The sequence below is a fragment of the Garra rufa genome, chromosome 2 (assembly GCF_049309525.1).
Source record: "Garra rufa chromosome 2, GarRuf1.0, whole genome shotgun sequence".
Classification (NCBI taxonomy): Eukaryota; Metazoa; Chordata; class Actinopteri; order Cypriniformes; family Cyprinidae; genus Garra; species Garra rufa.
In genome coordinates, this window is record NC_133362.1 from 66289594 (window position 1) to 66316373 (window position 26780).

The following is a 26780-nucleotide window of genomic DNA, read 5'->3' on the forward strand; positions in this document are numbered from 1 at the left end:
TACCTAATTTATAATTGTGGGCATTGCTTCAAAAATAATATACAATATAATCCTAATATACAGACAGGTAGTATCTGTGCTGATATATTTCAGCAAAGCTTTTTTGAGTTTACCTTCTGCCAATACAAAGAAGAGAATGTGTCCTAGCCAACATGTCCATGTGGACCCCACATGGGATTTTTCTGGGCTGTGTGGGTATCTACTGGGCATGGGCTCAGAGTGGGCACTTTGATGGGCTGCATGTGGGCCCCAACTTGGTTAAAGATGTGGGTGTCATGATCGGGGCTGTGGGTCTTCCCTCAGCCTCTTGAGGTCGCTGTTCCCCTTGCACTGCACTCCCCTGATCGTTCACGTTTGTCTTGTCATTTGCACTGATTACACGCACACCTGTTCAAAATCACTATCTGGACTATAAGAGATCCCACTTCTCACTCCGCATTTACTCTGTGTTTTCCTGAATTCCTGGCTCAAGATCATGTTCCCTGTTCAGTTTATTTAGTGTTTCAGTTTGTTACGTTTGTGCCGTGTTGGCCTTTTGTTTGTTTAGTTGTTGTTTTCATTAAAAATCCTTCTTACCCTGCATTTGGACTGAGACCCCTTATCTTACCGTGACAGTGGGCCCCAGTTAGGTTTCCCATTATTTATTATTTGAATCTTAATGTATGTCTAAATCTCTTATCACATCACAGCTACGCAAAGCTGAAGTGATCTCAGATCTACAGACAGATCCAGAACCAGTGGGGGCCAAGCGAAAAAGAAAGTAAGGCAAATCATTTGATATTATAATCTGTCCTCATAAACTGTCCATTGTAGCTGCATACGTTTTGTCTACTTTTTTATTCATACTAAAGGGCTCCACACTGTGTCTATATGTATGCATTGTGGAACATTACCTGCCAGTGCAACTGAAGTTTGTTAGAGGTTGTACTGGTGCCGATAACAATTTGATAAGCAGATACTTTTCAGTAGGCACTATAAATACCAGGAGAATTTTTGAGCTATGAGCTATGGGTGTGAAATATTACCAAAATCTTATTTCATAAAAGGAGTCATTTTATTTTTTTATCTTTGTTATTATTAATAAGAACAAACAAAAAAGACGAATAAAAATAAAACAAACACAGTGTTTTTAGGTAAAGCAGGTCTGTTTAACCCTCTAAGCGCCAAAGTCGCAAAATTACGACAAGACGTCATACTTAATAAAATAGACTGTAGTTTCTAATACGGTGTAATATGTCATTTGTATTCCCTACCACTAGATGGCAGACATGTAGTACTTTGATTCTACACCAAAAAGACGCGATGTTCCTATTCAAAGTGTTGGAGAAAATAGCAGAGCAAGTGAGCTGACGTGTCATTGATACGAAAGTGGTTCAGTTCATAGCGTGCGAGTAAACTGTGAGATTTCTGAGAGAAAATAACCAAATGGCTGATAAAAGGTTGTACCGTGAGGATGTGTTGCAAATGTTATTTGCGGATTCTGATTCTGAAGGGGAATATTTGCCTTTTGGGAATGACGATCGCCGTCTAATAGACGCGCATCTCGCGGTACATCTTTGCAGCGCTGTGGTGTCGTCGTGCAAGGCGAGAGTGTTCACGAAGCACAAACGAGCGATCATTTCGACATTTTGAATGAGAAATAGGGCTGGAAGTAGCGCTAGCAGCTCTTTGGATCCAGCGCCCCGAAGAGGTGGGTTTGGCCGCGGTATACGCAGCCGCGCTGGGCGTGGGAGAGCCGCAAGACGTGGTAGACCCAGCAGGGGTGATCTGGATTTAAATAGGACTGGAAATAGCGATGACAGTGGTGGCTGGGTTTATTTGAGAAATTAAGAAGTGTATCAGGATTAAATGCTTTGATGAGCCTGTTGGTTATCTAGGTGAGAAAGATTTGACCAGTGCTGCACCCTTAGACTTTCTGTCCCTCTTTCTGACTGATGACTTCTGGAACCTAATTACAAATGAAACCAACAGATATGCTCATCAGTTTCTAAACTCCCAACAGCTAAAACCCAATTCCAGGTTTCATGCATGGTATGATGTCTCTGTTTCAGAGATGAAGGCCTTCCTAGCTTTGCATTTGTGTATGGGGCTGGTAGAAAAGGCAGAAATTGAGGATTACTGGGCAGAATTTTGGCCAACTTACACACCAGGGTTTGCCAAAGTAATGTCTAGGAACAGATTTGAGATTATTCTGTCTTTCCTGCATTTCGCAAACAATAGTGATTATGTGGGGAGGGGTCAGCTAGGTCATGACATGCTGTTCAAGATGCGTCCAGTAATTGACCTGATAATTCCTAAGTTCTCAGCTGTTTATGGTCCACTCAAGGAGCTTTCTCTGGATGAAATGACCATAGCATTCAAGGGAAAGTCTACCTTGAAACAATACAATCTTAAAAAACCTGACAAATATGGCTACAAGGTGTTTGTGTTGAGCGAGGCCAGCTCAGGTTATGTTTTGCAGTCGTCCATGTACACTGGCCAGAATGCTGATGCTGATTTAGGTGCCACCCACATAATTTTCAGCTGATGGCCCAAAACACAGGAAAAGGGCATGAGGTGTACATGGATAGTTACTACACATCACCAGCCATAGCAAACGAGCTGGCATGACACTGGTATGTGTGGGACAGTGAACTGCGATAGGCGTGGTATGCCAAGGTGCCTGAGACAAACTGAGTTGCCTTTGAGCAAAGGAGATGACCCAGTGTTCATGAGACATGACAAATTGTTAGCTTGTGCATGGCATGACACAAAGCGTCTCACTATGCGCTCGTCTCTTCATGGGAACTCAGCTGAACGGAAACGAATCAGGTCAAAGCAAAGCGACACTGGTTTTCATGAGATAAACAGACCTGTGTGCGTTGACAGGTACAACAGCTTCATGGGAGGAGTGGATACCCGCTGATCAGTGGATGAAAAACTACCTCTTTCCACTTTGTTGAAGGAAGTGGTACAATCGTATCTTCAATGCAATTCTGAGCATCAGTGTGGTGAACTCCCACATAATTTACACCAAGTGTACTCCTGGTCCACACAAGCCACTGAAGGCCTTCGTCCAGGAGATTATTACTGCTTTGCTTGAGGGCTATTCCAAGAGGGAAAGCAAAAAAACAGGAAGGCCTTCAGTGGAGGGGAGGGGAAATGCCACAGAGGCTCACTGAGTGCCACTGGCTCTGTGTTGCTGATGAACAGCCAGATTGTTTGTTCTGATCGCATACGTTCTAAGGGCCGCCGGCAGACAAAGTACAGGTGTAGTCAGTGTGGCATTGCCATGCAACGAGAGGTACCATACTCTCAAGAACTATAAACTGTGTCACCTAGATACCTACTGAATATTATGAAATTCAAGATGGCCGCCCCCTGGTGACGTCATAATATGCAAATTAGATGAGTATATTTACACCCCACATAAACTTCAGGTCATGCCCAACATTTTTTCTAATTTACAGTAGACCTCTATCTTTAAGCACTTTCAAGCAACAAGCTTTTGAAATCTTGGTGTCAAAATCCAGCATTTTTCCAAAAAAAAAACCCTGGCGCCTAAAGGGTTAAACATTGAATTGCTAGTTGTTTACAGAGTAATATTTTCTTTCCTACCTTTCTCTCTTACCCTCTTTTTTAATAAACATAAATATTTAATTGTAATATCTTTTCAACAAATATAATTGTGTATGTGTGTTAATACAATAATTCATTACATAACATGAACTAATAGAATACATTACAACAGTTATTGTACATAATACATAATATCTATATTAGTCGGCTGCAAATATGGATTGACCCCAAAAAAATTCTAACAAAAGGTTTCTCATTGGTTTACAGTAGTATCAGATGTACTTAAAAACATACTAAAAGTTTACCAAAGTTGGACTCCAAGAAAGGCCCCATTTTCAAAATGGCGGCCATCAGGTCCTTAAAATGACCATTACTCCTTTGTATTCCTCCTAGACCAGGAATACTGGTGCCTGATACATGTTTTGGTCATGTAATATTTTAATTAGCATATTTGCATGATAGATACAGGTAAATTATACAATTAAAATATAAATATATAAATTAAAATGTTGTGGAAAAGTTCATTTATTTTAGTAATTCAACCACTGATCTATAATAGAGAACTGGATTGCTCATGACGTCATAAAAGTGAAGCCACCGCGCCGCCATATTAGTATTCCCTACTATTCGCATACATTCCATTGAATGAATAGGAGATCATACGATTTCATTGAGAAAACATCACATAACAAGTCAGCGTTTTTATATCTGAAGTCTCACTGTGCATTTTTACAACGCAAACGTCCTAAGCATGTAAACGGTTATTTGTTTATTGTCGGGAATTCCCTCTGCTTATTAAAAATGTACGTTCATAAAGCCTACATTACAGTCATGTACATCAGATAAGCATAAACATCGGGCGTTCAACATATGTTTACAAAAGAAAATGTGCTCATAAATCTGAATAATCACTGTTTATGTCATTTTGTTGTATTTATTCGTACAGTAGGCTAACTGCATGTTTCAACAATACTTTTGTTATTAATTCGTTTATTGTTTGTTATATTATTATATATTCATTAATAACATTATTAATTTTGAAGCAGGTAATGATTTGTTCGTTAAATTAATAATTAATTCAACATATATACGCAGCATTTTACTCACATGGAAACAGTAATGTTAGTAAATCATTACAGAATTTGGTGATTTGAAGAGACTGAAATAGATGCTGCTCATTAAAAAAAAACACACCATACCGCGCTGACTACTTAAAGACATTAAGCTTTATTTCAAAGATTTTAATTTATAGTACAAGAGCAATATTGTACAATCGAAACAATTTCAGGTAGGCTACTAATACCATATACACGGTTTTGTTTATAATTTCCTGCATAATTGGGTACATAAATATATTTTCGTTTTGGTTCAGTTAACTCACCTGTGTCTGCAAGTGCGCGGCTGACACACCCACCTAAACGATTTCAATATATATCGCTTATCCAGCCCGAAAAGACCATAAACATTCCAGATAACATCTTACGTATAATTTATTTACATACACATATCCTCAAAACTAATGATGTGTGAATGAAACGCTTCAAATCGGGCGATTTTAGGTCAGTGGTTTACATGCGAATTCAATGGCGCACTCTGCAGGTAGGGAATAGTAAGATGGCGGATCGAACACTTCCGGTGGCTTCACTGCCTAACGGCATTTTAGAACGCAATGAGCAATCCAGTCATTACATAGATCAGTGAATTCAACTCAAATTGGGAAAGTCGTGTATTAAAGGGGATGCCCATTTTCCACGATTTCATATGATTCTTTACGGTCTTAATGAAAAGTCTGTAATATACTTTGGTCAAAAATGCTCAATAGTAGTGTAAAAAACATCCTTTTACCTTGTCAAAATCAGCTCTGCAAAATATCAACTCATTTTATTGCATGGGCCCTTTAAATGCAAATGAGCTCTGCTCGCCCCGCCCCTCTCTGCTGAGGAATTATGAACTGTAATGTTTACTTTAGCCGCATTTAGCTGCATTTAGCCGAGTTTATCGGCAAAACTTGCCAACGAGATTCACACAAACAGAGACGCATATGTAAATCGGGATCAATGCTTTCCTTTTAAAAACGAAAGTAACGTTGTCCTCTACCTCTAAGCAGCTCAGATGTTGGGAGCAAATTACTACTGCTCTGTTCATTATTACATCCAACAATAGAACACCTCAATCACTCAATTAGAGTCTTCCTCTGCTCCTGAGTCGACACAACGCGATCGGAGTCAGACTGTTTCAGCTTGGTGAGGGCAGGTCTAATGTAAGACGCTCATGTCAATCTACTACCGTGTGAAAGCCCTCTGTTGGTGTTCCGTCACAACGACAAGAAGCTGAGAATAGCCTGATTTTTAAAAGGGGATATTACTTTTGGTTCTTTTAATTGTGATGATTTGGCTCACATTTAACAAAAACCCACCAATTCACCATCTCAACAAATGAGAATATGGTGACTTGCCAATCAGCTAATCAACTCAAAACACCTGCAAAGGTTTCCTGAGCCTCCAGAATTGTCTCTTAGTTTGGTTTCACTAGGCTACACAATCATGGGGAAGACTGCTGATCTGACAGTTGTCCAGAAGACAAGCATTGACACCCTTCACAAGGAGGGTAAGCCACACACATTCATTGCCAAAGAAGCTGGCTGTTCACAGAGTGCTGCATCCAAGCATGTTCACAGAAAGTTAAGTGGAAGGAAAAAGTGTGGAAGAAAAAGATGCACAACCAACCGAAAAAAAAAAAAAAACGCAGCCTTGAGAGGCTTGAGAAGCAAAATCGATTTAAGTATTTGGGTGAACTTCGCAAGGAGTAGACTGAGACTGGGGTCAAGGCATCAAGAGCCACCACACACACACACACACACACAGACGTGTCAGGAATTTGGCTACAGTTGTCATATTCCTCTTGTTAAGCCACTCCTGAACCACAGACAACTTCAGATGCGTCTTACCTGTGCTAAGGAGAAGAAGAAATGGACTGTTGCCCAGTGGTCCGAAGTCCTCTTTTCAGATGAGAGCAAGGTCCTGGAGTCCGGAGGAAGGGTGGAGAAGCTCATAGCCCAAGTTGCTTGAAGTCCAGTTTTAAGTTTCCACAGTCTGTGATGATTTGGTGTGCAATGTCTGCTGGTGTTGGTCCACTATGTTTTTTTGAAAACCAAAGTCACTGCACCTGTTTACCAATAAATTTTAGAGCACTTCATGCTTCCTTCTGCTGACCAGCTTTTTAAAGATGCTGATTTAATTTTCCAACAGGATTTGGCACCTGCCCACTCTGTCAAAAGCACCAAAAGTTGATTAAATGACTATGGTGTTGGTGTGCTTGACTGGCCAGCAAACTCACCAGACCTGAACCCCATAGAGAATATATGAGGCATTGTCAAGAGGAAAATGAGAAAAAAGAGACCAAAAAATGCAGATCAGCTGAAGGCCACTGTCAATGAAACCTGGGCTTCCATACCACAAACTGATCATCTCCATGCCACGCTGAATTGAGGCAGTAATTAAAGCCCCTACCAAGTATTGAGTACATATACAGTAAATGAACATACTTTCCAGAAGGCCATCGATTCACTAAAAAGTTTTTTTATTTTTTTTTATTGGTCTTATGAAGTATTCAAATTTTTTATGAGATGGTGAATTGGTGGGTTTTTGTTAAATGTGAGCCAAATCATCACAATTTAAAGAACCAAAGACACAAACTACTTCAGTCTGTGTGCAATGAATTTATTTAAAACACCTACAGTTTCACAATTTAAGTTGAATTACTGAAATAAATGAACTTTTCCACAACATTCTAATTTATTTAGATGCAATTATATATTAAAGCAATTTGAAATGAGTGACCATTTTAGAGGGTTCACACACAGGCCTCTGTTCGGGGCTAATTCAGAGTTGTTTATGATCAAAGTTACTCCAATTTAAGGAACTTTTGGGTGCAATAACTTTTACACTGACTGTCAAGTCTGTGTTTTGGAAAAAAAATAAAAAATGTATGTGTCCAAAAACACGTACTGAGTAGGAGTTACATGATATAGGCTAAATCGTTTACATCTCTGGTTCACCCTAAATATAGATAAAACCTTACAGTAATCTCACAGCATCATATATTTCATAAGTGTGTAATCATGTCAGTGCAATTTAGACGAGTCCAATGGATTCATAGACCCAGAAAACATGAGGTTAGACACCCAGATTACTTGGTTAGGTAAAATAATGAAGGAATTAGGATATTTTAAGGGTTTTCTGCTCATCTTAGACGCCATCTTGAAAATGACACCTTTCTAGTGGTCAAACTTTGGTAAACTTTTAGTATGTTATTAAGGACACCTAATATTACAAAAAACAGCTGAGAAACCTTTTGTTAGAATTTTTTTAGGGTTAGGTGTTTTTTTTCCATATATGCAGCCTCATATATGCAGCCGCTTATATAGAGAGTGTGTATACATTGTGTATATACACATATTTTTTATTTCTTACTTGTCAACTTAAAATTATCTCTAAATAAAGGGAAGCACTGGTGACACCTGCTGGTCAAAAACAGGAACATTAGTGTGTGATAATGACAGGCATATTTTCCTGGGCAAATTTTCCGGCTATAAATGCATTTTTTTTATAATTACCTATTAAATATGTTGTCCTTTCTGTCACAGAGTTACATTTTTTTTTTTTTTTTTTTGTCAAATATCTTTATTGAACATTTTTCAACTTTAACAAAACACAAAACAAAAATACACATAACAGGCCACAAAAAAGCAAAACTTTTTTTTTAAGATATTCAGAATACATAAATTATTAAAGAAATAAATAGATAAACAAAAATAAAATTATTAAAATAAGATAGGTAAAGCATAATGGTAGCACAATACAAATTCAAAATCCTATGCACTCACTTGAGGTACTTGGGGAGGAAAACCTTTCCACAGAATAGTTGACAAATCAGTCTCCAAATTGCTAATATAAGGCTTCCAAACATTATAGAACTGACCTGGCCGGCCATTAACTAAGCATGTTAAATATTCCAGTGGGATTAGTTCCATTAAAATCTTGTGCCATCCCGAAATAGTCGGAGTCTTATTGCTTATCCATCTCAATAATATATTTTTCCTGGCTGCAAACGTAAGAAGATTGTAAAGTCTCTTTTCATTGGATAAAATCAAAGATTGATCCGGCAGACCAAGGATCAAAAATACAGGATCCATAGCCAACTCCTTGTCAAAAAGAATGCACATTTCAGATACAATCTTGGCCCAGTATATTTGTAACTGATTACATGACCAGAGACAATGAGTGAGAGTGCCAATTTGTGTTTTACATTTAAGGCATAGAGGTGAAAGGGCATTGTTAAATGTATGTCTACGGTTTGGTGAGATATGCAACCTGTGCACAATTTTAAATTGTATTGCTTTGGCACGGTTACATACTGAGATAGATTTTGCATACTTCCAGATATCATCCCATTCTTCCTCACTTATAGAGACTGAAAGTTCCCTTTCCCAAGCAGATCTAGTATTCAAAACCACTTGTTTCTCAAATGTACCACTAAGTACCTTATATAACAAACTCACAGACTTCTTTCCGGGTGTTTGAAAAATAAACTTTTCTGTAGGAGACAGACTTCTATCAGTACATAACAAGGTATCCTTCAGAATGTAGTTCCTAATTTGTAAAAAACGAAAGAAGTCCTGTTGTAATAATTGATATTTTTGTCTCAAATCCTCAAAAGACATTAGGCCTTCTTCATCAAACACATCCTGAAGCCGAGAAATACCTTGGTTTTCCCAAAATCTAAACCTCCCGTCAGATCTGCCTGGAGGGAAGTTCGGATTATTCACAATTGGCGTGAGGGCAGAAGTTATTTTCATTCTTCCCTCAAAACGATTAATGGCCCTCCATGCCTTAAGTGTATTTACAGTTACAGGGTTTTCACAGTTCTCCAATAAGAATTTAGTTTTTTTTAAAAACAGCAGATCCTTTAGGGGAATTTTTGACAGTGATTGCTCAAGGTCCAACCAGGTAGAAGAATTATCGAGATCCACCCAGTCAGAAATATATCTTAAATGTGCAGACCATTGATATAGCTTAATATTGGGTAAATCCAGTCCTCCAACTGAACCTGGTAATTGCAGTGCAGAAAACTTCAATCTTGGTCTGCGCTTGCTCCAAATAAAAGAGGAAAGCCAGCCATTTAAATCTTTTAAAACTTTTTTAGAAAACAGAATAGGTATCATTTGAATTGGGTACAAAAGCTTGGGAAGGACAGTCATTTTTATTAGAGCCACTCTACCCAACCACGAAATAGGTAATGTGTGCCATCGGTTTAAATCCTCTCTAATTTTACTAAAGAAAGGGGAGAAATTATCTTTGAATAAATTTTTACACATAGGGCTAACGAAAATACCCAAATATATAAATCCTCCAGGAGACCACCTAAATGGAAATGAGGGGTTAGTATTTGGCATTGCCTTCATGGAACCAACAGGCATAGCCTCTGACTTACTAAGATTGATTTTGTATCCTGAGAATGTGCTGAAGGTATTAATGATATTGAGAAGAGATGGTACTGAAGAGTCAGGTTTTGAAAGGAAAATGACCACATCATCTGCATAAAGTGCTAACTTATGGTGCCTTTCTTTAGTCTGCAAGCCTTCAATTAAGGGCTCGGTTCTGATTGCTTCCGCTAGGGGCTCAATAGCCAGTGCAAAAAGCAGGGGTGAAAGTGGGCACCCTTGTCTAGTTCCTCTATATAATGAAAAACTTGCTGATCTGGAACCATTTGTAAGAACACAAGCTTTAGGCTCATCATATAATACTCTAACCCATCTAATGAAAGCATCACCAAAATTAAATTTCTCCAAAACAAAAAATAGATATGACCACTCAATACGGTCAAATGCTTTCTCTGCATCGAGAGAAAGTATTAGCCCATCAATCTTACGCTGTTTATAGACTTGTATAACATTAAGGAGACGTCTCATGTTATTGCATGAAGAGCGGCCTTTTATAAAACCTACTTGATCATCTTTAATAACATCTGTTATCACGTTCTCCAAACGAGAAGCTAAGATTTTGGCTAACACCTTCCTATCTACATTTAATAGAGATATAGGTCTATATGAGGAGCAGGCTTCGGGAGGTTTACCTTTTTTTAGTATAAGGGAAATATTAGCTTCTCTTAGAGATTCAGGGAGCTGCCCAATTCTATATGAATGATTAAACATATTAAGCATAGGTTCAAGTAACAAAGTTTGCCATTCTTTATAGAATTCACAACCTATGCCATCTGGACCTGGCACTTTTCCATTCTGCATTTGTGAAATTGACTCAATTAACTCCTCTTTAGAAATAGGAGCATTTAACTTTGCTTTCTGATCTACTGAGATAATTGGTAGACTAATTTTGGAAAAAAAAGCTTCTAATATAGTACTGTTACTAGACACTTCAGTATTATATAGGTTCTTATAGTAATCTCGGAATGTGTTATTAATTGATTTACTATCATAATGTAGTTTGTCATTTGTGTCAAGTATTGATATAATTGAGCGTGAATCACTTTTCTTCTTAGTGAGGTAAGCCAGAAATTTACCCGGCTTATCTCCATGCTCATAAAATTTCTGTTTCACAAACCTGAGCTTGTATTCTGCATCTTGGGTAAGCAGTGAATCTATTGCGCTTCTCAGTGCTGATATTTCTTTGAGTAACGCCTTATCTGCAGTCTTAATATATTTTTCCTCTATACTCTTCAAGTCCTCCTCTAATAATCTTTGGGTCTTGTTTTTTTTATGTTTCTTAGAAACAGAAAAGGACAAAATTAACCCTCTTATGTACGCTTTGCTAGTCTCCCATAAGAGAGAAGGGTTTTGCGTGGATTTAGCATTAATAGCATAGAAAGATGTGAATTCCCTAAAGAAGAAGGGATAAAATGTCTGATCTTTGAGTATATTGGTGTTTAATCTCCATTGCCGGAAGTTATGTCTATTTGATGCCTTTACATCGAGAACAACCATCGCGTGATCTGAAATGACAATATTGTTAATACAACATGATATAGCTAAATGCATTAAACTCTTGGGAATGAAAAAATAATCAATTCTCGTATAACACTGATGTGGTGGGGAGAAAAAACTGTATTCTTTACCCAATGGGTGAAGCGCTCTCCAAACATCTATAAGTTCTAAGTCTTCACAAATGCCATTAATTTGTTTAGCTATGTTAGATGGTGCCATTATTTTATGGGGAAATCGATCAATAAGAGGGTTTAACATACAGTTAAAGTCACCAGCAGCAATCATATAATCCGATCTCAAATCAAAAAAGTCAGCAAAAGCCTTAATAAGGAAATTAGAGGGGTGCCCTGGAGGATAATATACATTAAAGCTGCAAGCAGCGATGAACGGGCCCTCGCACACGGGCTCACCGCCGACCGGTGGCTTTAGGAACACAGCAAACGGTGGGCAGTATGCTTTTAATACAGTAAATGTAGGAAAAATAGATCAAAGTCACTTAAATGTGCCAAACTTCCTGCTGCCAGCTGGTGGCGCTATGCCTATAACTGATTATTGGCATGTAGATGTGTTCAGGCCAGCACTTTCATCAAACATATGAAGTTTGGTGCAGATTGACCTTGGTATGTTTGAGTTAGTGCAAGATATGATATATCCTGCTGCCAATAGGTGGCACTATAATAATATCTGTATATTGGCCTTTAGATGTCTTCAGGCCAGGACTCTTACCAAACATGTGAAGTTTGAGGCAGATCGGACATTTTATGGCTGAGTTATAACAACTTTTATGTCCATGGCGAAACATCAAACTTTGTCAGGCCGCCATGGACACGCCCTTTAACGAAAACTCAAGATCTTCACAATTTAACATCTCTAAGGCCTCAAGATCAGACTGACCAAATATAATGTTGATATCATTAAATCTCTAGGAGGAGTTTGGTACAAGTCATTTCCTGTTGCCAACAGGTGGCGCTGTGATTATAATAGAATATAGGCCTTCAGATTGGTTCAGGCCAGGACTCTTATCGAACATGTGAAGTTTGAGGCAAATCGGACATTTTATGGCTGAGTTATAACAAGATTTATATCCATGGCGAGACCTCGAAATTTGCCAGGCCGCCACGGACACGCCCTTCAACGAAAACTCAAGATCTTCGCAATTTAACATCGCTAAAGCCTTTTTATTAGACTGACCGATTTTGGTGTTGATCTGATTAAATCTCCAGGAGGAATTTGTTGCAGAGTACAGCATGACACTTCCTGGTGCCTGCAGGTGGCGCTATGAGTAAAACTGAATATGGGCATGTAGATGTCTTCAGGTCAGGAGTGTTATCACACATGTGAAGTTTGGGGCAGATCGGGCATTTTATGCCTGAGTTATAGCAACTTCCTTTTTCATGGCGAAACATCGAAATTTGCGAGGCCGCCACGGACACGCCCTCTGATGAAAACTCTAGATCTTCGCAATTTAACGTCACAAAGGGCTTTAGATTAGACTCACCAAATTTGGTGTTGATCCGAATAAATCTCTAGGAGGAGTTCGTTCAAGTATGACGCCTGAAAATGGCAAAAATGACACAAATTTTGCTAAGAAAATTAATAATAACCAACTTCCTGTTGGGTTTCGGATTTTGTCCCAGGAGGCTTTTTTGTAGGTATTGGTGAGTTACATGTGTCTACCGATTTGCGTGCATGTACGTGAATCACAGCTGAATGCGCACACCGCGGAACGTGTAAAGGTGGCGCTATTGAGCCATTTTGCCACACCCACTTCTGCAATCCATATCAGACGTCCATTTTCGCCAGGTTTGATGTGTGTGCAAAGTTTCATGAGTTTTCGGGTATGTTTAGGCCCTCAAAAATGCGATTCATTCCGGAGAAGAAGAATAATAATTATTAAAGCTGCGAGCAGCGATGAACGGGCCCTCGCACCCGGGCTCACCGCCGACCGGTGGCTTCAGGAAAACAGCAAACGAGGGGCAGTATGCTTTTAATACAGTAAATGTAGGAGAAATATGTCAAAGTCACTTAAATGTGCCAAACTTGCCGCTGCCAGCTGGTGGCGCTATGCCTATAACTGATTATAGGCATGTAGATGTGTTCAGGCCAGCACTATTATCAAACATATGAAGTTTGGTGCAGATTGACCTTGGTATGTTTGAGTTAGTGAAATATATGAGATATCCTGCTGCCAACAGGTGGCGCTATGATAATATCTGAATATTGGTCTTTAGGTGTCTTCAGGCCAGGACTCTTACCAAACCTGTGAATTTTGTGGCAGATCAGACATTTTCAGGCTAAGTTATAACCACTTCTATGTCTATGCAGAAACATCAAACTTTGTCAGGCCACCACGGACATGCCCTTTAATGAAAACTCAAGATCTTCACAATTTAACATCTCTAAGGCCTCAAGATCAGACTGACCAAATATAATGTTGATTTAATTAAATGCAATCAATGCAAGGACTTCAGATAGATGCCAACTGTGAACCAGTATGCTACAAATAAGAACATGTAATTCATGATGATAGCAAAATGTTGTTATTGCTTCCTTTATATCCACCACTTCTGCTTAAATGTCATTGTTACCTATCTGTACAATTTTTGTATAATATATTTTTGTATAAAATTAATTGTTGTCATAACTAAGAATCAATAAGGAAGACGGTGCCCAGTTGGCACATGCATTCACAGTAACCATCTGCTAGTTTGGATTTTAAGTTTACAGAATTGAAAGGGTTACACTTTAAAATCAACACACAGACACATACACACAAAATATAAAATGTTGCCATCCAGTTTCATTTGTTAAAATTAACTATATCAGTTAACATGACCAATAAATAAATAGCATTTATTAATGTTAATTAATATTAAGCTAAAAAAAAGTATTCATATAAAGTTTATGTACTGTGAATTAACATGAACATGAACACAGTTCATGTGGGTGTACAGCAATACACAATAAAGTGCTCTATAAACTCTTCATTCTTTCAAAATATCTTTAAAAATCAAGTTGAGTATTTTAACGGGGTGATATATATATATATATATATATATATATATATATATATATATATATATATATATAACTGATCTTAAAATGATGGTTTTCAGATGTTTTGAAGAGATAACATTAACGTTTGTTTTGTTGTCAAAGTTTGTCTTAATGTTTTATTTTTATTATTTTATATTCAATAAATAACACTATGTAAATATTGTCTATCAATGAAGATAAATTGATCATGCTAAAAAGTTGTATTTTTTAAAATCTTTTGCTATGTGACTGAATAGGACAAGTTCATGGTACAGTTAAGTAAAAAATAAATAAAAAACAACAACTGCAAAATACGAACAATGAAAGACTTAGTGACCCTTTATATTTTCTCAAAATATCAGACTCTCAAAGATCAGACATATTTATGTAATTACACTACATACAGTATGTGCATTTTGTTCAAAGATGGTCTGTAGAATGGATCTCTACTCTGTCACCCTCTCTGCCTCTCACCCCTCCCCCCTGCAATAATGAGCTTCTCTGTGCCTGACTGAACGCACACACATACTGTAGAGACATTCACCAGAGTGACAGCAGGTTTCTGAGTTATCTTTTTAATTTTCTTTAATTCATTGAAGCTTGTATAAAATTTATATTTCCAGCACTTGCTCAGAATGATTAGATCTCTGTGTGAAAAAAGTTTTAAAGAGTTTGGATGCTGCACTTTAAAGATATAAAAAATTAGGGTTATGTTTTTTACTACATCTTTAAAAAATCACCACGTCAACACCGTTCGAGATATCCAAAATCCGCTCGCAATTTAACATCTTCAGAATCTTCTCTTCATGTTAAAAAAGTTTGGTGTGAACAGCTGGTTGTTCTTAGGAGTAGTGTGAATTTGTTTACTACCTGATTTTTCAAAAAATCCACATTCAAATCAAAATAGCCGGCTTTCTGTTGGTCTTAGCTAATGAGTTTGATTTAGAAAGTTGTCAAGATTGATGAGAACAATATAAGTACAGAGTTTGGTGACTGTAGGAAAAACTAAGCCCCCAACTTTTGTTAAAAGATGGCGCTATAGAGTGCCTGCTCCACGCCCATTTATGACCTTTTGCCAGTGTCTAACTATCATTAATATTGATGTGTGTGTTGAGTTTCATGAAATTCTAAGCATGTTATCTGCCTTGAAAAGACAGGAATCTAATTTTAAAGTTTGACACGTTGCCATGGCAACAGCATTTGATTTATCATCGACCCCATTACGTATTCTTTATCGGCCGTGTTTTGACATGATTTTGATGAAGTTTAAAGAAAATCGAGTAAAATTAAGAGGCTGATTTCAAAGCATTTTGAAAATGACACGTTTCCTGCTGCCAGTTGGTGGCGCTATAACTTTGACTCATAATAGTCACATTTATGGAATCGGCATCATACAACGAACAAACTGGTGAAGTTTCATTAGAATCAGGCAATGTGTGCAACAGTTATTAGACACTTCCTGTTTCTCATTTCTCGCCAAAACTTTGTCGCCTTGCCACGGCCAAACCATTCGAGATATCAAAAATCCCCTCGCAATTTAGCGTCCCCAATGTCTTGAGATCATGCTGACCGAGTTTGGTGACAATCTTATAGAAATCCTGGGAGGAGTACGTTAAATTCCAGAGCTTGCGCTTTTTAAACAGCCCTTAATATCTCACTTCCTGTTGCGTGGAGCCCATGACATAGAGTACAAAAGTTGTTCAGCTCGGTGAGTTCTATATGTGTACCGAGTTTCATATCAATACGTGCAAGTATGTGTGCACAGTACATCAAGTTTTCAAACTGTGTTCCAGGGGGCGCTGTAGAGGCCCTGAACCACGCCCGGGTCCCAGCCTCAGTGGCGTCCGGACGACGGCAGATTCCAACGTGTGTGCAAATTTTCAAGAGTTTTTGAGTATGTTAAGGCCCCCAAAAGTGCCCCAACGGTTGAAAAAAAACAAAAAAAAAAACAAATTAAAGCTGCAAGCAGCGATGAACGGGCCCTCGCACACGGGCTCACCGCCGACCGGTGGCTTTAGGAACACAGCAAATGGTGGGTAGTATGCTTTTAATACAGTAAAAATAGGAGAAATATGTCAAAGTCACTTAAATGTGCCAAATTTCCTGCTGCCAGCTGGTGGCGCTATGCCTATAACTGATTATTGGCATGTAGATGTGTTCAGGCCACCACTTTCATCAAACATATGAAGTTTGGTGCAGATTGACCTTGGTATGTTTGAGTTAGTGAAAGATATGATATATCCTGCTGCCAACAGGTGGCGCTATGATAATATCTGAATATTGGCCTTTAGGTGTCTTCAGGCCAGGACTCTTACCAAACTTGTGAAGTTTGAGGCAGATCGGACATTTTATGCCTGAGTTATAACAACTTCTATGTCCATGGCGAAACATCAAACTTTGTCACGCCGCCACGGACACGCCCTTTAACGAAAACTCAAGATCTTTGCAATTTAACATCTCTAAGGCCTCTAGATCAGACTGACCAAATATAATGTTGATATCATTAAATCTCTAGGAGGAGTTTGATACAAGTCATTTCCTGTTGCCAACAGGTGGCGCTGTGATTATAATAGAATATTGGCCTTCAGATGTGTTCAGGCCAGGACTCTTATCGAATATGTGAAGTTTGAGGCAAATCGGACATTTTATGGCTGAGTTATAACAAGTTTTATATCCATGGCGAGACCTCGAAATTTGTCAGGCCGCCACGGACACGCCCTTTACCGAAAACTCAAGATCTTCACAATTTAACATCGCTAAAGCCTTTATATTAGACTGACCTATTTTGGTGTTGATCTGTATAAATCTCTAGGAGGAGTTGGTTGTAGAGTACAGCGTGACACTTCCTCTTGCCAGCAGGTGGCGCTATGACTATAACTGAATATGGATATGTAGATGTCATCAGGTCAGGAGTGTTATCACACATGTGAAGTTTGGGACAGATCGGACATTTTATGCCTAAGTTATAGCAACTTCCTTTTTCATGGCGAAACATCGAAATTTGCGAGGCCGCCACGGACACGCCCTTCGATGAAAACTCTAGATCTTCACAATTTAACGTCACAAAGGGCTTTAGATTAGACTCACCAAATTTGCTGTTGATCGGAGTAAATCTCTAGGAGGAGTTCGTTCAAGTACCACGCCTGAAAATGGCAAAAATGACACAAATTTTGCTAAAAAAATTAATAATAACCGACTTCCTGTTGGGTTTCGGATTTTGTCCCAGGAGGCTTTTTTGTAGGTATTGGTGAGCTACATGTGTGTACCGATTTTCATGCATGTACGTGAATCACAGCTGAAAGCGCACACCGCGGAACGTGTAAAGGTGGCGCTATCGAGCCGTTTTGCCACACCCATCTCTGAAACCCATATCAGACGTCCATTTTCGCCAGGTTTGATGTGTGTGCAAAGTTTCATGAGTTTTCGGGTATGTTTAGGCCCTCAAAAATGCGATTCATTCCGGAGAAGAATAATAATAATAATAATAATAAACGGAGCAGATTCAATAGGGTCCTCACACCATCGGTGCTCGGGCCCTAATAAGAATCCTTAGAAGAACAATAGGGCCTTCGCCCTTTTGGGCTCGGGCCCTAATTAAACAAGGTAATAGATTTGCCATATAACATCCCGTATATGATGACAAAACGGCCTCTGTCATCTTCTATCAATTTAACAACATTCAGCGGTATATCGTTTCTGATCAGTACTGCTACTCCTCTACTATTTGACGAAAAAGATGAGGAATATACTTGATTATACCCCCCCTGCTTTAACTTTAAATGTTCCTGTTTGTCTAAGTGTGTTTCCTGTAACAGAGCTATGCCAATTTTCTCTTTTCTAATGTAAGTCAGGATTTTCTTCCTCTTTATAGGATTATGAATTCCCCTAACGTTCCAAGTACATATGCGAAGTGTGCTATCCATTGCCATAAATCTCAGTCATGAAACAGTTGTACCTGAACATCTTTAAGTAATACTGTGACCTTAAACTTACCAACTTAAACAAAAGCCTAAAACATTTACCCAAAGTATAATATAAATAAAAAACAAATAGCAGAACATAGAGAACAGGGGAAACCACCCTTACATCCATCTCCCAAGGGCTTCCACACAGACCTTATTGTGAAGAGAAATACAAACTCCTCAAACCACCATCTTCGTTTTTACCGAAAACCAGCGCACCCAAATCTGTCATCTGCAGAACTGCGCAGCCAATCTCTTCTTGATGTAAAAAAAAGACGTAACAAATAAAATTCAAAAGTTATATCCACAGAGGAAATAACACCACAATTTACTCCGGCACTTGTCGGGAATCAAGGAAAGAAATCACCTCCTCCGGAGAAACAAACTTCTTGCGCGCACGGCCAACTTTGACACTTAGTGTGGCCGGATAGAGCAACGCATATTCCATCTGCAGCTCTCGAAGACGAGTTTTGACCTCGTTGAACGCTCTTCTCTTTTGCACCACCGCCGCAGAATAATCATTAAAAAAAGAGATTTTCGGGGCATCAGCATCCCGCGATGACGATGTTTGCTTATTGTTGAGCGTGAAGAGCTTCGTGGCGGCTGTCATCACTCTTTGTTTGTCCTGGAAGTTATGAAATCGAACGATGACAGGACGGGGGCGGCCGCCCTGAGCCGGCTTAGGAGCGAGTGAGCGGTGGGCTCTTTCCAGCTTCAATTTACCCGCCTTCGTGTCCAGCTGAAGGTAATCCGGTATCCATTTTTCAAAGAACCTGACAGGGTTTGATCCCTCTGTATCCTCCGGTAAACCGATAATGCGCACATTACATCTCCTTCCGCGATTTTCCAAGTCGTCCACCTGCTCGGTCAGATCTCGTACTCGTTTTTCCAAATGTTGAATCTTGGTTTCATTGGCCGTGCATATAGTTTCAGTCACCTCGATTCTATTCTCTGCTTCTTGGACCCGCTGAACAATACTTTGAATTTTAGACGACTGGTTGTCTATCGCTTCAAGAACCGTAGAGATCTTAGCATCAATCACTGCAACTATATTGTCCGTCATGCTCTTCATAGCTTGTATAAGGTTGAGGTCAGGATCAGGAGGCACGTCAGTGCTCACCTTTTCGGCCGCTCCCTCATGAGTTAGCGAGGTTGTAGCTGGCATGCTATCCACGGCCGCGGCTGTCGGGCTAGGCGTGTTTCTCGAAGCCGTTTTTTTCGCACTCCTCAGTGCAACGCCGGATGATTTGTTAAAATAGTTATTTAAACTCATTCTGTCAATATAGAGCTTGTAATTGCGTTACTCCTCTGTTTAAATGAAATAGAAATTGGTATGAATAACCGAGACTACTGCGCAGCTCGTAAAAACGTGTGTTCAATCTAAGGCGCCATCTTGCATCCCCCCACAGAGTTACATTTGACAAAAAAAAAAAAAAAAACAGTTACGTTGAAAAAACATACAAACAAATTATTAAATTAAAAACTATAAAATTATTAAATTCACTACAGAGTGTAGCTACAGTATTCAATTTACAAAAAGGAAAAAAGATAATTATTGTAGATTATTGTTCATAGTATTGTAATAATGAAACAAAATACTGCATTAATGGAGTTGCACATTGTATCCATGTGCAGTATAAGCACTCATGAATTAGTCACATTTCCAGGGCTCTCAGAAGTAAAAGTCATCATAGTTATGTAGAGTAAACTACAGCAAATATATTTTTGTGTTCTCATTCGCCACAATAGCAAAAGAACAAAATCCATGATAGTGTTTCAGTGACTTTCTAAATAATGGGGAAAAGTAAATAAATAAATAAGACGTTGATGAGTCAAAAGAGTGTATGTCAGATTAACAGTCACTCCCTCATCTTTTGTACAGAAACACTTGCAAAGTATAGGTTCGTAAATGTACATTAATTTAACAAGCGAAAATATAATAGTTTCTACATTTAACATGCTAATAATTGTGGAAAGCACACAAAACACATCAGTGTATAAACGGGACTTTTATTTTGGTGATGTGACGTCATAAAGCGGCGCCCCTAGCCCTGCATTTGTTGTGATTCGGCTGAAGAAAGGTTTGTGCTTTTTAAGTTTTTTAATCAATGCAAACTGTGGTCAATTTAAAGGTTTTTACAAGCTTTCAATCTTAAATACAACATTGTAATGCTTTGTTATTTTTGCGAGTAAAGTGCACCCTCATATTAATAACAGAAAATGCGTGACTCATTTTGCTCCGTAAATGTGAATCAGTGCATCGTTCAAGTAGAAAGTGAAAGAAAATGCGAATCTAAGGCTCCATCCACACGAAGCCGGTGCGTGCCCTATCCGATCTTTTTTTTTCCCTCGTTCTAAAAAAAAGTTCCGTACACACGAAACCACTGAAAACGGTGTAGTATATATGCCAGACCAGTATGGGGTGCTGTAATTCTGCCATAGATATACACTATACACGGAGAAGAAGACTTTGAGCATGCGCATAACCTTGCGCGCTGTATTCGTACTAAGAAGAAGAAGACGAAGATGTGAACAGTATCGCTTGTTGCTCATAACAGTTGCATAGAAGCAATAGATTTTGCTGTAATAAAGCTAGCAGGCTTAGTAGCAACACGAACACAATCATGTAGTCCCCCAATATTGTTGTTGCTGTTACGTGTGACGAAGCCGACACGTGATGTGATGACATCATCGTTTCAGAAAATATACGGATTGGCTGTACACACGAAACCGCGAGGGTGTCGTTTTCAGATTTATCCACTTTGGGACCCGGTTTCAAAAAATAGCGGATTCAGTCTCCTAAAACGCCGGATCCGTGTGGATGACACGCCAATACGATAAAAAATTTATGCGTATACAGCGAAACGCGTCTCCGTGTGGACAGGCCCTAAATCATCTGAACCGAATCAGTGGTGAAATGATTCAGTGATTCGAATCGATTGAATCAACTCATTCAGTGACAACAAACACAAACATGTATAATGATAACTTTTACAAACTGCAAATGTGTTCATGAAAGTGTAATCTATTAAATCTTATGTACTAATAATTGAATGCAAAAATTAAATAATAAATGCTTAATATTAACTATGTGTGTAATACCTGTTTTAGTCAGGTTATTTCCCATTAACTAGCCTATTACTCTGACTGAGTCTCACCAGTGCACTGACCGCTGTAGTGAACACATAGAGATTTAGTTTGCATTTATTTTTGAGAATATTTACTTTCTGTTAAATATTCTAATCTTAAACAGGACAAAAGTGTCCAAACACACTTGAATCAACTGAGATCCATGTGACACACTATTATAAAGATGGTGTTTATTAAAGAGGAGAGTGAAGACCTGAAGATTGAAGAAACATTCAGAGTCAAACATGAAGATACTGAAGAACAAAGAAATATGGATTTTATTAAAAAGGAGAATGAAGACATGAAGATTAAAGAAACATTGAAACATGAAGATACTGAGGAACAAACAGGTTGGTTTTTATTCTTAAAGCTCATTACAGAAATTAATGATATTTTTGAATAATGTCACACGAGTGTAGAGATGTTTTGACAGTTGACAGAAGTGTAACTTCTTCTTAACATTAAACCTAGTATCTGTTTCTAATACTAAAACCATTGATTTCTAGCACTTTAGCTAATTATGCTAAGATATGCATATGCTATGCTGATTATGCTAAGTACTAAGAAAATAATTTAGTTTGCACCAAGCAAACCTTGAAATGTTACCTACATGTTAATTTAAAGATTTTGGTAAGCAAATAAAACAAGTTAACACTTAGGCTACACCTAATGAATCCACATACAATCGAAAACAGCCTTTTTGTTTTAAAATTTTCTCATCCGCACTGAAATGTCAGAAAATGTTAAATTCGCCTTACTGCGCATTACGTGAAACCTCATAAAAGCTCACTGAGACTATACAAATGGAACAGATGATACTTTTTCATGCAATTCTTCAAGTAAGATCATTTCATTTACCAAAACTTTTTTTTTGTAGACCAAGACAATGTAGGAAATACAGAAAACAGTACAAAATAGGAGAAAACAGTGCTGTAAATATAAAGCAAGTCTGACAATAAACAGGGTTTCCGCGGGGTCTTAAAAAGTCTAAAATTTAAAAATCAAAATTTTAGGCCTTAAAAAGTCTTAAATTCGCTGTTCTAGGTCTTAAATAATTTTACACAGGTCTTATTTTTCCGATGTCCATGTAACGCTACGTCTAATGCTCATTTAAATTCTCTTTTTGTTGTTTCCGTGGTGTTGTAGTTCTTTATTTCACTATTCCAAATATAATTTGCTGTATTTAAACTACAAATGAGACCAGCATGCAATAGCCAATCAGCTTTCTGTTATTGGCGCGAGTCTCTCTCGGATTGTACCGCAGAAGTAAAATGGATTTAACTTTTTAGCTTTGGGGAAGTGCAAGTTTAGCGACACTTAGCTTGAAAAAACTGAATATAGGGCTTGGCTAAGGCCAGTTGCTAACATCTAGATTTGCTAACATCTAGTCTTCAGAATCGCAGTAGCAGAATACAGGTCAAACGACCTTTTTCTGTATATAATGTTATCAATAATGATAATAAATATAGGTCGAGCTAGCTGACCGCCAGCCTTCGAGATACTTTTAAAATGTTTTTTTTATTACTTGCCCGACCGAACAAACCGCCTGATTAAAACTGAAGTGACAAAAACAACTAGCGAAGCATCGAAAGGCAAGAAAGATTCATATTTTAATACATTCAACGTAAACAGAAATTGATAATGGATATGTGTGTATTTCTGGTCTATTTGTGACATACTTTAAAACAAATGAATGTAACAGCACTCTAAAGAAACACACTGAGGTAAACATTTCAAATGTATAGTTTACTTATAACATGATATAGTTCAGTAATATACCAAGTGAGCGGTTTGCTGAAAATTCTCACAATTACAAATGTTACATTAATTTTAGCTCAATAAAAAATTAGTTAGTCAAGTAGTTACATTCTCCTAGCAACGTTTTGCTGTAATTCAGCGTTTTGATCGAATCAGTTGAAATAACTCGCTCATGAAGTGACTTACCGCCACCTGCTGGTAGTTTAGTGTGTTTAAAAGTATGCCTCCACACCCAACATTTATAATGGATATATTTATAAATCAATAAATGTATTTAAAACATGAATCTCACTTTTAATTTTGCAGTGTAAATTGTGTAATCTCACTGCTAACAGCCATTTAGAATTTATTGATAAATTCATAAAATAAATTTCAAAGGTAATGCATACATTTCAAAAGTAAAAAAAAAAAGCCTTTATAAAGGTAAATCAAATATGCAGATTTAAGATGTAAAAGATTTTTTTTTACATCAGATATTTCTAGTGGTACTTTTATGGGGATATTTTGTGTGGAATAGTATCTGCTGATATGAAAAGTTCACTGTATATCGTAATAATAAATTTAATTTATGACAGCCATGAAATTGTGTCTACTTTTTACATTAAACACATTAAATATTACATGTATGCATGTAATATAATATCTATTTCCATTACAGGTTCGGTCTTAAATTTCATATAAGGTGGTATTAAAAAGGTCTTAAAAAGTCTTAAATTTCACTTGTTCATATCTGCAGAAACCCTGTGAATGAAACAAGTTATAAGGTTCCCAGGTTAATTTGCAATTAAATAAAAAAAGTATTTTCACCCATGTCACCCATTCATTGCTGTGCACTTTTTTCTGCATCATTACGTCCCTTCTTTGGCTATTAAAGGTCTAGGTATAAGAAGGGGAACATTAGGCCACTATTGATACTAACTATTGATACTATTAAAACTGGAAAAAGTGAATAAGTAAAATGGGAGACTGTGAGAACAAGTGAACTTGTTTTTATTTTGAACAGGAAGGAAAGGACATATTTATTTTGAACAGAAGTAAAATATAATAAAAGATCATTGTTTACATACAAATAAAAAAGAGGAAAAAATAATAGTTTCAACCAAACGTCTGCAGATTTTCCATACTTAGAAACTGGGAGGACAAAAGGACAAGACCATGCCAAATAAAAGAAAAGAACAAAACATAAAGGAACCTTTCTAAGCCATTTACAAATAAACCTATAGATAATACAAGAGAACATGTAGAAAGAAAAAAATCTTAAATTTCCAAGAAATTGTATCTTAACAACCCTGTCTACTACAGCAAAAATGGCAACAGGTGTCACAAATCTGTAAACCTAGTGTGTTTAAAGTTTAAACAAAAAGTAACCTAAATGTGTGCCATGTTTATCAAGTGTCAGATCTTACTTAACCCTATCTCTATAGCTGCTTTAAAGCTCTCAACACTCACAGATGAGGCATTACAGAAGAGTAGGTTTGACTTGACAGAAAGAGCACACTATCAAAACTAATTCAAAACAAAAGAAAATAATGGGAGAAACATGAAATGTGGAGTTACCTGCTTTTGCCAAAAAACTAACTTTTAATATATTAAAAAACATACATTCAATGAACTGTAGTCCATATACCTGTATTTTCTTTATATTACTTAATCTGGTTATTTTGATTGATTGATATTACTTTAAAAGGCCCAATTAAAAAAAAAAACATGACTTATGAAATTTTTTTTTTAGTTTTTACAAATAAATTCTTCAAATGCAGCAATGTGCACTGTAGCCTCATTTAAACCGTGAATGAAACTATGAGTATGCATGTCAGATCCACATCATGTTCAGCAGCAGCACTTAAGGTAATAGCAGCCAAATAAGCTAATAACCCAGCTGCTGTGCTGTCTATTAATCACAATAACACAATAAAAATAGAGGAAATCAATAACTTTGTAGCTTTAAGGATTCATCTATATTTAATTTAGAATGTAGTGTTCTTTGACTCTTTAAATGCCAAAAATACAGACATGTTGCTGGAGTTTGAAAGGGTAAATGGAGATGTTTAAGGTGTGGTGGCAGTCATAAATATGCAATATGTTAAAGAATAAAGGCAAAGAGGATAGGCCAAACAATGCTCCAATACAGGTGGAAATATTTTGGAAGTAATATTCATCTGACAACAAAGCCTTGATGCACAAACTCATGATTGAAAGTTAGAGAAACATACCACCAGGAAAATAATAAAACATTTGTATTATGGAGACATTCCCTTATATGTAATTTACTTAACAGACAGGTTATTGAGATTGTCAATGATGGAGGAGCTAGCATCTTCATTGGTAGTTTGTGGCTGATCTCTTTCTTCAGCTCCTTCTTCTCCATCAGATGGTGGAGGTGGAGGATTATTTAAGATGTTCATTTGGGTCTGGTCTCTCTCTGTGTGCACTCTGGCTTTTAGCTCAGCAAAGCTATTCTCAAATAAATTTAGGTTTTTCTCATTGCTTTGCACAAGCACAGTGCCATTAGTGTAAAAATGTATTGTAAAAAGAGGTTTTTTTCTGTCATGCAGTTTATCTCGAAATATGGTAAATTTTTCTCCATATTCTATTTCTGTTTTATCAACATGCTGGTATTTATCATTAGTGGCTGATTTCCATTCAGTTATCATTGTGGTGTAGAAGATTAAGTTAGTTTTGACTCTTTTCACTGTCTGACCAATCTTCTGATCACTGTTGTCAAAATAAAGAGTATCAGGTTTATCTCTCAATAAAGTATCTTTGTGTTTTTTCCTGCTCTTTTCAGAAGTACAATTCTCTGGGTAAACAATCTCCCTGCTCTCTGTTTGGTCATTGGTCGCCATGGTGTTCTGGTAACTATGGCTGTGCTACAACTTCCGATTTCAGCTTGGAATTATGAAATATTTTATATGATATAATAAAATTTAGTTTCAAAGTTTTGATGCTTTTTATGCCCAAGTCAGCTCTATTTAGAATTTGAACATCACTTCTGTGGTGTTTTTTCAAGCCGTCCTCCGTTTGGTTCTTTAGTGTTATGGAGGTGATCTGCAGGATGATGGTCCAGTAGTCAGATGCTTCAGTCTTCTTTCGTTTGTCAAAATGTATTATCTGGGGGGGTTAATAACAAGTGTTATTAAAATTGGATTTTTAATTTCTAGGTGCAGTAAAAAGCATTATGTATTCATTGACAATATCATTGTAGCTAATGACTTTACAACAACAACAAAACTGTTGATTTATGTGTTAGTATCAATGTTACATTTACAGCAATTTATTCATATTATATGAAGCTGAAAATCAGCCTTAATGCAGATTTGCTCACAAAATGGCATTCA